The 14598-nt window shown below is 36.2% G+C and overlaps 1 protein-coding gene across 1 annotated transcript in view; it reads left to right on the forward strand.

The window, feature by feature from the left end:
- Positions 1-14598, forward strand: part of LOC307189131 (uncharacterized protein C9orf85 homolog) — a 63421-nt gene that overhangs the window by 15229 nt on the left and 33594 nt on the right. The gene's annotated exons all lie outside the window — the stretch shown is intronic.

The following is a 14598-nucleotide window of genomic DNA, read 5'->3' on the forward strand; positions in this document are numbered from 1 at the left end:
CTTGACTGGTAGAAGTACAAAGAAGGTATGAAAGAAGATGAATTGCTGCTGTTTTAAATTAAACCCGTGTGTCACGTTAGGCTTTGATCTGCAACCTTTTGAGGACTTATTTTACAAGATTAACAATGGTCTTTGAAAACATAAGATGTCTTCCCCATTCTGTGATACCTTTGCAAATTTGTCATTGAGTAGTAGAGATAGATAACTCCCTCTCTTTGTCCCATTGGGTTGGGACTGAATGAAACAATAGAGTTTTTAAATCTGCAAGGCTACCAGTCAGCCTTGAATCTCCAGTGACTCCCCTACCCCTCAATCCAAATCCTTCCAAAAGCCCAGTTTGAAGAAGCTAACAGTTAATCTATTGTTTTAAACACTATTTTAACTCTTAACAATACTATTGCTTACTATTCAGATTTCCTTCATGCCCATTACTTTTGTCTCAACTAGATGTGAAGCACTGTGAGGAAAGAACTGTGTATTGTAAATCTTCTGAATCCTTGCGATGCCTAGCATAGTACTGAGTACACACTAGCTTGTACTTTTTTCAAATTGTTCCTGTAGACAGCAGAGAGATGGTCACAGTACATGGTGTACTTACTTCTAACCTGTGATACATTTTATAATTTGACTGTTGGAAGGAGTCCTAAACTTGGAGTCAGGGCAAAGCAGGAGTAGACTCTTCGGATTCCTTCCTGTATGGCTACTGAGTCACTCTCTGTAACCATAGGTAAGTTATATCAATTCTCTACAAATTAGAATAACAATAAATAACAATACTACTTTCTTCCTTCCACACAGGGCTGATGTGAGAATAAAATAAGAACTATAGGACAACTTCAGATTTTAAAAAAACTATGGAAATAAAATGTAGTAGCGTTTTGTTACAGGTGATTTGCATCCTTCACTTCAGAACACACCTTAATTTTATCCCTTAGTTTTTTTATATTCTTGTCATCAAAAATATCTTTCTTTTTTAAGAATGAGAAAATGCTCGCAACTGAAGTTAGGTAAGTCACATGTGAATACTGCGCTCTAGACTAAACGAATCATGGCACAAACCTAATTTTTTGTGACTTGACTCCTCAATCAATTGTCAGCATATACAGGCTATTCTTATGATATATTAGTGTGACCAGAACAAGGCAACTATCTTTGAAGAAATTAACTAGCTTCAGTATGGCAGTTGTCTTTGTATACCTGTACCCAAGTAAATGACATGCAATGCTGATTTATTTTAAAAGATAAAATCATTTGGTTTGTGGACATTGCCAATTATTATGCTTGGAAGAGTTAAATCCATAAATTCCTAAAATATGCTATTAGAAGGAAATGAATATTATTGTTCTTTTTTGTTTAATACATGCTAAACAATGGTTGGTCAATAGTTTGTCTCTTAAGATCACTAACTTGGGGCATACCATACTGGTTGGACAGGATCTCAAATTGTGACTAACTTTTAATGAGTGCTTTTAAAAACACGTGTTGCCTCATGACACTACACAATTGCTGCTTGAGTAGGGCTTTTTGCATTCCAATTGGATTATACATAGTTGGCCTATGTAGCTCACTACTTTAGTTTACACTTTATTTTTTAGGTGTCAGTGTGTTGAAAATCTGTGAAGAACATTGTAGAAAAGTAAATCCTCCTCTTTTAGAACATTGCTTAGCAAAGGTAATATTTTCTTTCTTAAATGAATTTTTCTAACTTTCGAATTTTGTTTTGTGCCTTTTAAGCAAATAACATATAATACTGCTAGGTTACCTTAGGAACAAGCCAGCAGGTTTGGCCCTATTTGCAAAACAATGAACATACCAGTGTTAGAATTTGAGTCAAAACATAGGACAAAAACATAGACAGAATTTTACTCTGCAAAATGTTGTGCTTTTCTTTTTTTCTTTTTTCCTTTACTATTTAGAAAACCTTGAAAGCTATAGGGGAACACTTTCTACTTGTAACTTTAACAGAATGCCCTAAACTAAAAGGCATCTTTTTATGGGTTCTGCCTCTGCTGTCCTGATTAATTGTGTGACCTCAGGCAAATCTCTTAATTCTCTGAGCCTCAGGTTTCTCATCTGCAAAATGAAGATAATTATGCCTGCCCCTAGCCACAGGAATGTGGCTAAGAATAGCAGCAGGGAGAATTTTTATAAAGGATTAGGCATGTGGTTTATAGATTTATGATAGCAGTCTTTTACATAAAAATTATTTAGTTTGCTATTATTTTTATAGTGAAAACCAAAAAGACCTGTTTTATAATAAACCATGTAAATAAATAACCTTTCCCTAAGCATGCTTTGTCTAGACACCTGATCAAAGTACAGACATGTCCCATAGATATGAAATCACTCAAGGACTTGCATAAGCAAAAGAACATTGACCAGAACTGTAAACAACCGAGCAGGGAGTTAAATGATAAGTACAGTAGAAGATTTCTCGAGAAGCTAGAAATACATGTATTTAGCTCTATCTCCTCTAGTTTTGAGAGACATCCTCTGTTGGAAAAGAATGTATCAGGACCTCTCTTCCCTGTGCTTCCCCCAAATACTCATTAACTCTCCTGTTAATTAAGTTGTACTATTTTCTGTATTTGATGATGAGAGTAACATGGGGTTGTGAACAGTAGAGGGAGAAACAAAGGTTGAGTATCACTGATCTGGAAATTACCCAGATTTCCTAGCATGTTCCTAATCTTAGATTCCATAGCTAATTGAGATTTGGTCTGACGTTTGACCTTTTAACTAAGGCAGGGTTAAAACATAGGGAAGAGTGAAGAAGTAATTCCCCAGCTTTCAGAGTGTTTAGATTTGGCCTAAATTCCAGGAATAGGAATAAAGGCCATAAACTATTTCTATAAATTCTATTTTTCCTGACCATGAGAAAGTCAGAGTAGAAAACAGATGGTTTCTATACAGTGCAATACCACTGTGAACCATGTCTGAATTAAGGGACTTTAGACATACAGACTGAGAATCTAGGATTCATTACATTTAGGGGTGATATCTTTTGATATTAAACTTTGGAAAAGCTTCTTAAGTAATAGCTCTTCTGGACTCTTGACCTATGTCTCTAACATAGGTTTTCCTGTCAGTTCTGAGGTTATTCTGGACAACACTGTACGTTTCAACAAACACTGTATGTTTCAAAGATTTCTCTAAGTTACTCGATTGGAAATCAAAGTGAATCTTCCCAAGTAATGATGCTTTCAACGGGGAAACTAGAAATCAGACTGAGATTTAGTTTCTTTTTCTTTTAAATTTATTTATTTATTATTTTTGGCTGTGTTGGGTCTTCATTGCTGCACGCGGGCTTTCTCTAGTTGTGGCGAGCAGGGGCTACTCTTTGTTGCGGTGCGCGGGCCTCTCATTATGGTGGCTTCTCTTGTTGTGGAGCACGGGCTCTAGAGTGCGGGGGCTTCAGTAGATGCGGCACGTGGGCGCAGTAGTTGTGGCTCGTGGGCTCTAGAGCACAGGCTCAGTAGTTGTGGCACACGGGCTTAGTTGCTCTGCGGCGTGTGGGATCTTCCCAGACCAGGGTTTGAACCCGTGTCCCCTGCATTGGTAGGCGGATTCTTAACCACTGTGCCACCAGGGAAGCCCTGAGATTTAGTTTCTAAAAGAGAGACAGTATGGAATGGTGGGGCAAAATGTGGAATTTGGAGTCAGCATGCTCTTGAGCCCTGGTTGTATGACTTTGTAGTTGTGTGATTGTAGGCAGATTGTTAAACCTGTCTGGATTTGTTCCTTCATCTGTAAAATAGGAATAATACTATTTATCCCTAAGATAGTCATGAGGAAATGATATGATTAACTGTGAATATTGATTTTTAAGATTATACTGTATAAATGTCATTATTATTATTACCATTATTGTTATTATTTCTTCTCACACTAACCAGTGGTGTTTCAACTATAGTAATCAACTTTCTTTCTAAGGAAAAGTGTATCACCTCCTTGGTAGACATCTAAGTTGAAGGAGAGAAAAAGACAGAGAGAGAGTGGGCAGGTGAGTGAGTGAGTTGATGACTAAATATTGAGGAATGTATAATTTTAAGGGGTAATCAGAGGAAGAAGTATTAGCAAAGGATCTTAAGAAGGAGCAAATGGAGTTTGGGGTACAATCCTACATTGTAAGGCGGGTCTTTTTTCAGGAACGACACAGATTATCCCTAGATAAAATCATTGACATTTTGACCATTTACAGCAAAATTTTGAGGGAGAAAAAACTTACTTCCTGTAAAACTGCTCTGACAATAATGCTATTTCCTCTTAGAGAAGTTATTCTTGGGTTATTTGTTTACTAAAAACGTCCCATAGTTAATGATGAAGATGGCTTAAATATAATTGAAAGCACATTATCTTAAAATACTAAATTCCCAATGTTTTAATTGTTGTAAGGCAAAATTTCTCTTGTCCTCAGGAGATTATTCTATGTTCTGCTTATACTTTGTTCTTAGCATTGCATTTTGGGTCCTTCTATGGAAATATTTTTTAACATTCATAACATGTCCTCCTGAACTGTTCCTTTTAGAACAAGATGGAGAGAATTAAAAATCTTCATACCAGAGTGCTCTTTGTTCCAACTGACCACACCTTTTAAAGATGTGATTGGTTTATCAGTGCAGTGATTTGGTTGTTAGAATCCTTCAGAAATATTTGCTTGTTAAAATTTACAGCGCCAATTTATTTTAATTTTTCCTTAAAAGTAAATGAGTGAAATATACTTTGGAAAAAAAATTGCTTTCTTAATAGGTTTTGCTACTGCCAGAAAATATTGCAACAGCATGTTTCTGCCTGTAGGCAGGTGTGGCTTCTTTTAAGTGTCTGTCTGCATTCAGCTTGTCAGTGAAAATCTGAGTAGTTTGCATGGCTGCTGAAATAAATCAGTAGGTAGTTTGTACATAGACCCTCTCTGTATAATTGCAACTGACAATAGCTCTACCCACTTTTTGAGAGAATAGTCCTCTGTTTAGGATGATCAGAACTCATTTTATATTCAGTCTTTGGATGAAAATGCAATTGTTTATTTTTGCAGATGTCATTTGTTAAACATTTCAGTAGTAAAAAAAAAAGTGGGAGAGGGAATCCAATATTATTTCGTGACTAGAAAAGCTAGTATTGTAAATGTGTTGAACAAGAGGAGAATTTTGAGTATTTCTAGTATATATTTTCACTTTCCTCTGCTTGGTATTGGTGTTTTAAGGACTTAAGATGAATACAGAGTGAATGAGAGGAAGATGGACTAGACTTCAGGGAGTAAAATTAATTATTTTAACTTACAGTAGAAAGATACCTCATTTTATGCCTTAGGTATCTTTTAATTAGAATTTTATATAGTGAAAAATCAAATATTGGTAACTGAAATGTTTATGTATTTGATGTATATATATATATGTATGTCAAGTATTTTAGAACACTAAGGTAATATTTTGCTTATGAATGTTGAGAGCTAATCTCTAATTAGCTACATTAAACCAATGTAGTTTCCTAAAAAGAAGTAAGCGTATAGTAACTTTGGTCTTCTATTTATCCTTAAATGACAATAAAACCAATTTTATTAGGAGAACTCACTTCAAAAGTATTTCTGGTCTATTTATATAACTAGCTCATTTTGTGAAATAATAAAATACATAAAAATAGTAAGACTCAGTAACTTATCCAAATAAGGTATTTCTGAGAGTAATAGACATTCAGACTATTACTTCTTATTACATTAAAAAAGAGTTTGTACGTTTGAAAGTTTTAAGAGACTAGAATCAGTATTAATATTCTGGATCATGTAATAGTGGTGTCCTATCTATAGTAATTGTGGTATTGTTGATTATAGCAAGAATGCTTTTTTTTTGGGGGGGGGCTGTCCTGAGAGGCTTGCGGGATCTTAGTTCCTTGACCAGGGATTGAACCTGGGCCCTTGGCAGTGAAAGAGCCGAGTCCTAACCACTGGACCGCCAGGGAATTCCCAGCAAGAATGATTTTTAATTCCCTTTTTGAAAAGGAAAGTGGCAATGTCTTCTATTCTTTTTAACTTTTTAACTGCCAGGATAAAAAAACAAAGCAAATTTTTATAGACAATATTAGGAAACATTTGCTTTAATGTCCAAATAATTATGTACTTGATTTAAGAAAGGGACAGTTATTCTTTACTACGAGTTTTTACCTCTGATAAAATTCCTGTTATTTTTACTCTTTTGTTGAAATGAGATAAGAACTTGTTTTGTGTAAATGAGAATTTGCATGTTCATTAAAAGTTTTCTGATATTTATAACATAGTACATTTAAAAATATACGTATTCAGTCAGAAGTTGGAAACAAGCAAACTCTCAAGAGAATAGGTTAAGTAAATGAAAGTATTACTCTGAGAGAATAAAATACAGCCAATGAAAACATGTTTTAAAAGTATATATACTCTTATGAAAAAAATTGATAAGTTATAAAGCAATGCATACATTAAAAAGTGCAAATTTCTATAAATATATATGCTTGAAATGTTGGAAAGTATAGAATCTCTGAGTGATAAGACTTGTCTTTTTCTCTTTATCTGTATTTTTATAAAAATTTCTACAATGTGAATATTTATATATAAGTGCTCATATTGTTTTAAATCTATAAAATTGATCAGTAAAGTTATTTTTCATTTACAAAAGTAATAAATTCTTGGCATAAGAAAATTATACAATATAGTATACCATTGTTAATACATAGTGGGGAAAAAAATCATTAAAAGGAAAGAACTAGTTGTAAAACCAAATGAGGTGGTAGGAGATGAACAAAATTTACAGACTACTGGACAGAATACAAAAGAGATTTCTACGTGAAGCTTGAACTCTGTTTTTTCCCCTTCCCTGTACATATTTATTGAGTGATAAATTTGATTTCCTAAAGTGTTATATAATATGATAAACCAAAGGCTAGCTATAAGAAATTGAACTCCATCTAGTTAGGATAAACTTTTTCTTGGTTTGTAACCAAAAAAACACTTTTAACATATAAATGTACTTTTAAACGTTTAAAAATAAGGACTTGAGCTTATTCTACAAGACTTTTAATATTCTAGTGTTCTTCTAAGATATATAAAATCTTTACTTCTATTTTAAGTCCTTTTAACCCTTTTATATGAATCCTCTAGCAGCTGAACTAAACACCAAAACCAGAGATGTTATTAAAACAAATGAACAGGGCTTCCCTGGTGGCGCAGTGGTTGAGAGTTCGCCTGCCGATGCAGAGGACGCGGGTTCGTGCCCCGGTCCGGGAAGATCCCACGTGCAGCGGAGCGGCTGGGCCCTTGAGCCGTGGCCGCTGAGCCTGCGCGTCTGGAGCCTGTGCTCAGCAATGGGGGAGGCCACAGCAGTGAGAGGCCCGCGTAACGCAAAAAACAACAACAACAACAAAAAAAAATGAACAAACAACTATGGACCAATATCCCTCATTGAACATAAACACAAAAATCTTCAGTGAAATATTAGCATATTGTATTCACCAATAAGAAGGATAATATACCTCAGACAAATGAGGTTTATCCCAGGAATGCAATGGTGATGGATTGGAATAGTCAGAATTGTTAAGATGTCAATTCTCCCTCAAATTTATTTATGGTTTCAATATAATCCTAATTGCAATCATAGCAGGCTTTTTTAAAAAATTTTTTTTAACATCTTTATTATAGCATAATTGCTTTACAATGGTATGTCAGTTTCTGCTTTATAACAAAGTGAATCAGTTATACATATACATATGTCCCCATATCTCTTCCCTCTTGCATCTCCTTCCCTCCCACCCTCCCTATCCCACCCCTCCAGACGGTCACAAAGCACTGAGCTGATCTCCCTGTGCTATGAGGCTGCTTCCCACTAGCTATCTATTTTATGTTTCGTAATGTATATATGTCCATGCCACTCTCTCACTTTGTCCCAGCTTACCCTTCCCCCTCCCTGTGTCCTCAAGTCCATTCTCTAGTAGGTCCATAGCAGGCTTTTTTTGTTACAATTAAGAAATTGATCCTAAAATGTATACAGAAAAGTAGAGGAACTAGAATAGCCAAAACAATTTTGAAAAAGAACAAATTTGGAGGAGACACAGTACTGACTTCAAGACCTTAAAGCTCCAGTAATCAAGACAGGGTGGTACTGAAGAAAGAGTAGACACAGATTAATGTGATGGAATATTGAGTCCAAAATAGACTCACACATACTTAACTTTTGACAAAGATACAAACACAATTCAGTGATGCTAGAACTTGGATGCCCATAGATAATTTATAAATTTATTTATTTATTTACTTATTTTTGGCTGCATTGGGTCTTCGTTGCTGCGCACGGGCTTTCTCTAGTTGCGGTGAGCGGGGGCTCCTCTTTGCGGTGCGCGGGCTTCTCATTGCGGTGGCTTCTCTTGTTGCAGAGCACGGGCTCTAGGTGCACGGGCTTCAGTAGTTGCGGCTAGCGGGCTCTAGAGCACAGGCTTAGTAGTTGTGGCACACGGGCTTAGTTGCTCTGCGGCATGTGGGATTTTCCTGGACCAGGGATCGAGCCTATGGTCCCTGCATTGGCAGGCGTATTCTTAACCACTGCACCACCAGGAAGTCCCGCCCATAGATAATTTAAAAAGAACCTCCTACCAGTATTTTGCACCATGTACAAAAATGAGCTCAAAATAGATGATAGACTAAATGTAAGGCCTAAAATTACTGAACTTCCAGAAGAAAACGTAGGTAAAAATCATTATTCTTCAAAGACTTCTTAGATTTGACACTAAAAGCATAGTCCGTAAAAGAAAAAATCGAAACATTGTTCTTTGAAATTTAAAAGATTTTATCTTAGAAAAACGCTGTTAAGATAATGAAAATAAAAGCACAGATTGGGGGCTTCCCTGGTGGCGCAGTGATTGAGAGTCCACCTGTCGATGCAGGGGACACGGGTTAGTGCCCTGGTCCGGGAAGATCCCACATGCCATGGAGCGGCTGGGCCCGTGAGCCATGGCTGCTGAGCCTGCGCGTATATATTTGCAAAGTATGTATCAGTAAAGGCCAGGTATCTAGAATATATACAGAACCTCACATCAAAATAATGAGAAAACAAACAAAACAATACAATTAAAAGAAAAAAAAACGGCAAAAGGTTTGAACAGACACTTCAGTAAAGAAAATACATGATAGCATGTAAGTGCATGAAAAGATATTCAGCATTATCAGTTATTAAGGAGATGCAAATTAAAAGCATAAATAGATAACTCTATCCACCTATTCAAATGGCTAAAATAAAAAAAATATTTACAATTTCAAGCACTGGAAAGGATGTGGAAAAACTGGATCTTCATGCATGGCTAGTGGAAATGCAAAATGGTATAGCCACTTTGAAAAATTGTTAGTTTCTTAGAAAGTTAAGCATAAAATTATCATACAACCCAACGATACCATTCTTAGATAGTAAATCAAGAGAAATAAAAACATTTCCACACAGAAATTTGTATGTAAATATTCATTAGCACCCCAAACTAGAAGCAACTCAAAATGTCCTTCAAGGGCTTCCCTGGTGGCGCAGTGGTTGAGAGTCCGCCTGCCGATACAGGGGACACGGGTTCGTGCCCTGGACCGGGAAGATCCCACATATCACGGAGCGGCTGGGCCCGTGAGCCATGGCCGCTGAGCCTGCGCGTCCGGAGCCTGTGCTCCACAGCGGGAGACGCCACAACAGTGAGAGGCCCGCGTACCGCAAAAAAAAAAAAAAGTCCTTCAAATGGTGAATGAATAAACATTATAGCACATCTATGCAATGGAATACCATTCACCAATAAAAAGGAATGAGCTCCTCAAATAGTTATATACTTGATCATTTCATTTATATGACATTCTGGAAAAGGCAACACTATAAGAGCAGACTGAAAATTAGTGTTGTCTGGGGGTTGACAACAAAGGGGCATGAGGGAACTTTTTAGAAGGATGGAAATGTTCTATATTTTGATTGTCAGATTCACGGAACTATACACCTAAATTGGGTGAATTTTACTCTATATGTATTATACCTCAAAACTGACTTAAGCTGTCAACCTTTTTTTAAAAAAAATTAATGTAGAAAGAATGATAGAGTTAGCATTTAAAATGATTGATTCAGACAAAGAACCTTGAATGGATGCTAAAACCATGAAGCGAAATGTTATTGTGGAACAGCATATTGACATGACCCCTATAGATTATTGCTAATCTTTGTAATTTGAAGAGATCTGGACTGTCACTACCTTAACCAAGTGATCAGTCAAATTTCTCATCACTGACTAGGTGAGAACTGGACATCTTGTGCCTCCTGACTTGGAGTAATATGGAGTACATAGCAGCAGCACAAATGAACTGTTCTTGTCAAAAAAATCTTAAACCTGGGTCTAATCAAGTCTTTAAACCTAACTTCCACCTTGCAAAACTATAGGACATAAAGCAATGAGTTAAATTACACCAAGAGAAAACAATCTTACACATACAGAATGTGGAATATTCTCAAAGACAACTTGCCTGGTATTTTCAAAAACATCAGTGTACATGTATAACTGATTCACTTTGCTGTATACCTGAAATTAACACAACATTGTAAATCAACAGTACTCCAATAAAAATTTTTTTAAAAATAATTGAAAAAAAATCAGTGTAATAGAGGGTAAAAGAGGAAAACCCTTCTAGATCAAAAGAGAGATAACAAACAACTTGAATACTGATTTGGGGGGGCAGGGCAGCAGTTGAGGACATTTCAGTGTAGACGGGCTACATTCAATGATATTAGAGAATTATTTTTCATTTTTCTGAGGTGTGGTAATGGTATTGTGGTTAAGTAGGAGAAAGTCTATTTCCAGGATATGTATGATTGACAGGTGAATTGTCTCGATGTTTGCAACTTATTTTAAGTGTACACACACATAAAATGTTAACAGTTGTCTCTAGATAGTGTATATGGCTATGCGTTAGTATTATTGTTTTAACTTTTTTCTGCATGTTTGAATTTTTCGTAATAGAGGTGAATGTTTTTAGAACTCATTTGGGAGAAAGTATTTATTGAAGATGGCCTTATGATTTGCAGTGCATTTCTATAGATCTTATGAATATCAGGCCTCTGTATCTACTTTGCACACCCGAAAATAACTTTTTTACTACATTGTGTTTGGCGTGCTATAACACCGGCCTACTTTGAGAACTAGGGTAGAAAACAGCTCTGTGAAATACTTTGAATTATAAGGATTTTTTTTTTTTTTTTTTTTTTTTTTGCGGTACACGGGCCTCTCACTGCTGTGGCCTCTCCCGTTGCGGAGCACAGGCTCCAGACGCGCAGGCTCAGCGGCCATGGCTCACGGGCCCAGCAGCTCCGCGGCATGTGGGATCTTCCCGGACCGGGGCACGAACCCGCGTCCCCTGCATTGGCAGGCAGACTCTCAACCACTGCGCCACCAGGAAAGCCCTGTAAGGATGTTTTTGAGAGCATTGTTTACTGTATTATATGGTGTCCTTTTTGGGAAAATGAAACTTTGGATTTCAATGACAAGAATAGTTGTGCTGCTTCTGAGAAACTGGATTTTTGGCATGTTACAAACATTGAATCAGGTAGGTGAGCAGAGCTCATGTTTTTTTGACTGCTAGAAAACTCACATCTCACTTGTGGCTGATTTCTAGCAAGTGCACTTCCCAGCTGTACTCCTGACTGCTTTGTAATTTTCGCTACCAACTCTCATTATTCCCTCAATCTGACTCCCTCATCTATTTTTGGTTGTATTTATTTTATAAGATACTTTATGCCCAACAATGTTCTAGCCATATTAAAAGGATTTAAAATAATACGGTTTATGATTTGAAAGTCACAACCTAAAATACAGATTTTCACATTATTATTATTAGTCATATAATATCTTACTCCTAAATTCAGAGATCCTTTATCCTCTAACCAAATTTAGAATAAAGGAGTGTTACTAGAAAATTTTAAAATATATACTTTTAAATATAGTTAAAATATAAAATTCCTATTTTCTGAAATAACACTGTTGTAGCTATATTGGCAGCAAATACCTTATTTTGGTAAGGCAGGGGAGAGAACAAGGCCATTCCATTCCATTCCATGGAAATTAAGCTGCCATTAGAATTGGCATTTTTCTTGAGAATTTGATTTTTTTTTTCCATTAATGAAGGGAAGTAAAATATGCCATTGTTTTACCTTTAGCATTTCTGAAAGAATTTTGATGTGCAGAAAATCCTAACGAAAGATTATATTAGTTGCTCTTGAATGTTATTCAGATTCTTGCCCCCCAACATAGTAGTGCCTTCCTTCTGTTAAATGATACTTTATATTTTATAAAATATTTTTCAGCATCAGCATATTGATACAGATGTTATATTTACAATTTGCTCTTGCTGCCTTCTTGGGGTTGTAGTCCTCACCCAGTTTTCTTTTGGGGATTGCTGTGTTATTTTACCACTGATGCATTGTGGGATAACAACGTTTAACAGGGATAACAGCACTTACTATAAAATGTGTTGTATGAATTAATAATGGCTTAGACAGTTTTTAAGACTATGTGTGTGAAGTAGGAGTGTCTTCTGATACATCTTAAGTCTATTCTAATTTTTAAAAGAAGTATTCATTGATAAAGAAGGTTTTCTTTTTTTTTTTGTGGTACGCGGGCCTCTCACTGTTGTGGCCCCTCCCGTTGTGGAGCACAGGCTCCGGACGTGCAGGCCCAGCGGCCATGGCTCACGGGCCCAGCCGCTCCGCGGCACGCGGGATCCTCCCGGACCGGGGCACGAACCCGTGTCCCCTGCATCGGCAGGCGGACTCTCAACCACTGCGCCACCAGGGAAGCCCCGGTTTTCTTTTTTTAGCTAAGATTCTTAAGTCCAGTGGAATCTTCCACTGATGATTTTTTTCCTTTAGATATCTGGATAGTAGCTTGTTAAACTAAATGATCTTTAAAGGCTTTTGTACTTATAAAACTAAGTTTTGATTTTATATTTGAACATGCTTAAATCTTAACCTTAAATAACCTATTATCTTCTACCATGAGGGACATGCCAAAATTAACTGCCAAAACAGGGTTAGTTGTAAACATAGGTGTAAGGTAAGATTGCCATCTCCTTTGCTCCAGGCAGAGTGATTCCTAGAACTAGGATTTGGCTTTCTTTGCTCAGTTGTCTGGAATTCACTTTTTCTAGTTTGCCAAAAGACAGTAAAGCAAGGTACACTGTTTTCTTTCTGCAATTATTTTTAAGTGAAAGTACTGTTCATTCTCATTCATTCATTTCTTTTCTCATTCATTTCTTAACGCATGAAAATCAAAGTTTAATTTTGTAGTAGTGCCTGCTGGTCATGTGGATGCTGTACAACGTCTCCATTTATACTGCTTCACACATCACATACAGGACAAGTTCCCACAAAGACCTGTTTTGTTCTACTCTCGATCCACCCTAAAGAAACCAGTTTCCAAACTATGCACAGCTTTGTAAATCAAGATGAAATGGTCGGAAATTGGAACAGAAACAAGCAAGAAACCAAATAATCCTTCCTAGTTAACAAGTAGCGTGTGTTGTATATAATAAAATTGCAGGTAACAAAATGGTGTGCATTCTAAGAACATTCTAATTTGAAAGTTTATATCACATTCACATTATAATCATAGATCAAGTCATTAGTTTGTTTCTATTGTTGTTAGAGTTAGGAAGATATAAGCAATGCTTTCGGTAAGATATTCTAGGCAACAGAGGGCAGTGAGAATCAAAGATGAAATGTGAACCTTAGTTCTGGATATTTCTTAGCAAGCCCTGTATGCAATAACTAAGTGCCAAGGTTGATAAGAAGAGGAGTCTGGTGTTAGGCACAGACTTCCTTCTTTCTGGCAACAGTCAGTGGACCACAGAAAAGAGGGAATATAGTGGCATGCAGAATTTATCTTCCCAGGGACTCTCCTTCTAGGTCAGGAAGAAAAGAATCCCCACACACAATTCATAAGTAATAGAATATGTTTTTCACCACAGCGTTAAATTCACTCATAATGTATTCACAGCTTAATTTATGGTTTTTGAAAATACCCTTGAAATATCTCTTTGAATAAACGTTTTGTCATTATCTTACCTTCTTGTTTAGAACTTTAAAGAATATCAAATGCTGTTTAGAAGTTTTGTTTTCTTTCAGATGATTTCTAAATATTGTGATTTTAACTCAGTATCAAATAACCTTCCAAAGAATCTGCATCTTTTGGGATGCTTTTTTTTTCTCCTTTTGAGAAATTAAAAAAGGAAACAAAGGAAGCGAACTTAAAATGTCCTTTCTTCATTATTCCAACAATAGGCAAAGACCAGGCTTCCACAACCAAAGTAAGTTAGAGAATTCCCAGAGTACTTAGTGAAAATATATAGTCTAGGTCCTGAGTCAAATAGATGTGTTATAAAATATAAAGCTGTTGTGAGAACACATGACACATTTAAAAATTTTCCTTCCTCATTTCGCAACACATTTTGAGACTAATATTATAATAAAAATGTTTATTTTCTTCATAAAGCCCCTTTTCTACCACAGTCACATGCACATATTTATTTTCTGTTTTGAAGAAACCAGGTTAGCAAGGTAACTTTTCTAAGACATCTTT

The sequence above is a fragment of the Stenella coeruleoalba genome (assembly GCF_951394435.1).
Source record: "Stenella coeruleoalba genome assembly, chromosome: 7".
Taxonomy (NCBI): Eukaryota; Metazoa; Chordata; class Mammalia; order Artiodactyla; family Delphinidae; genus Stenella; species Stenella coeruleoalba.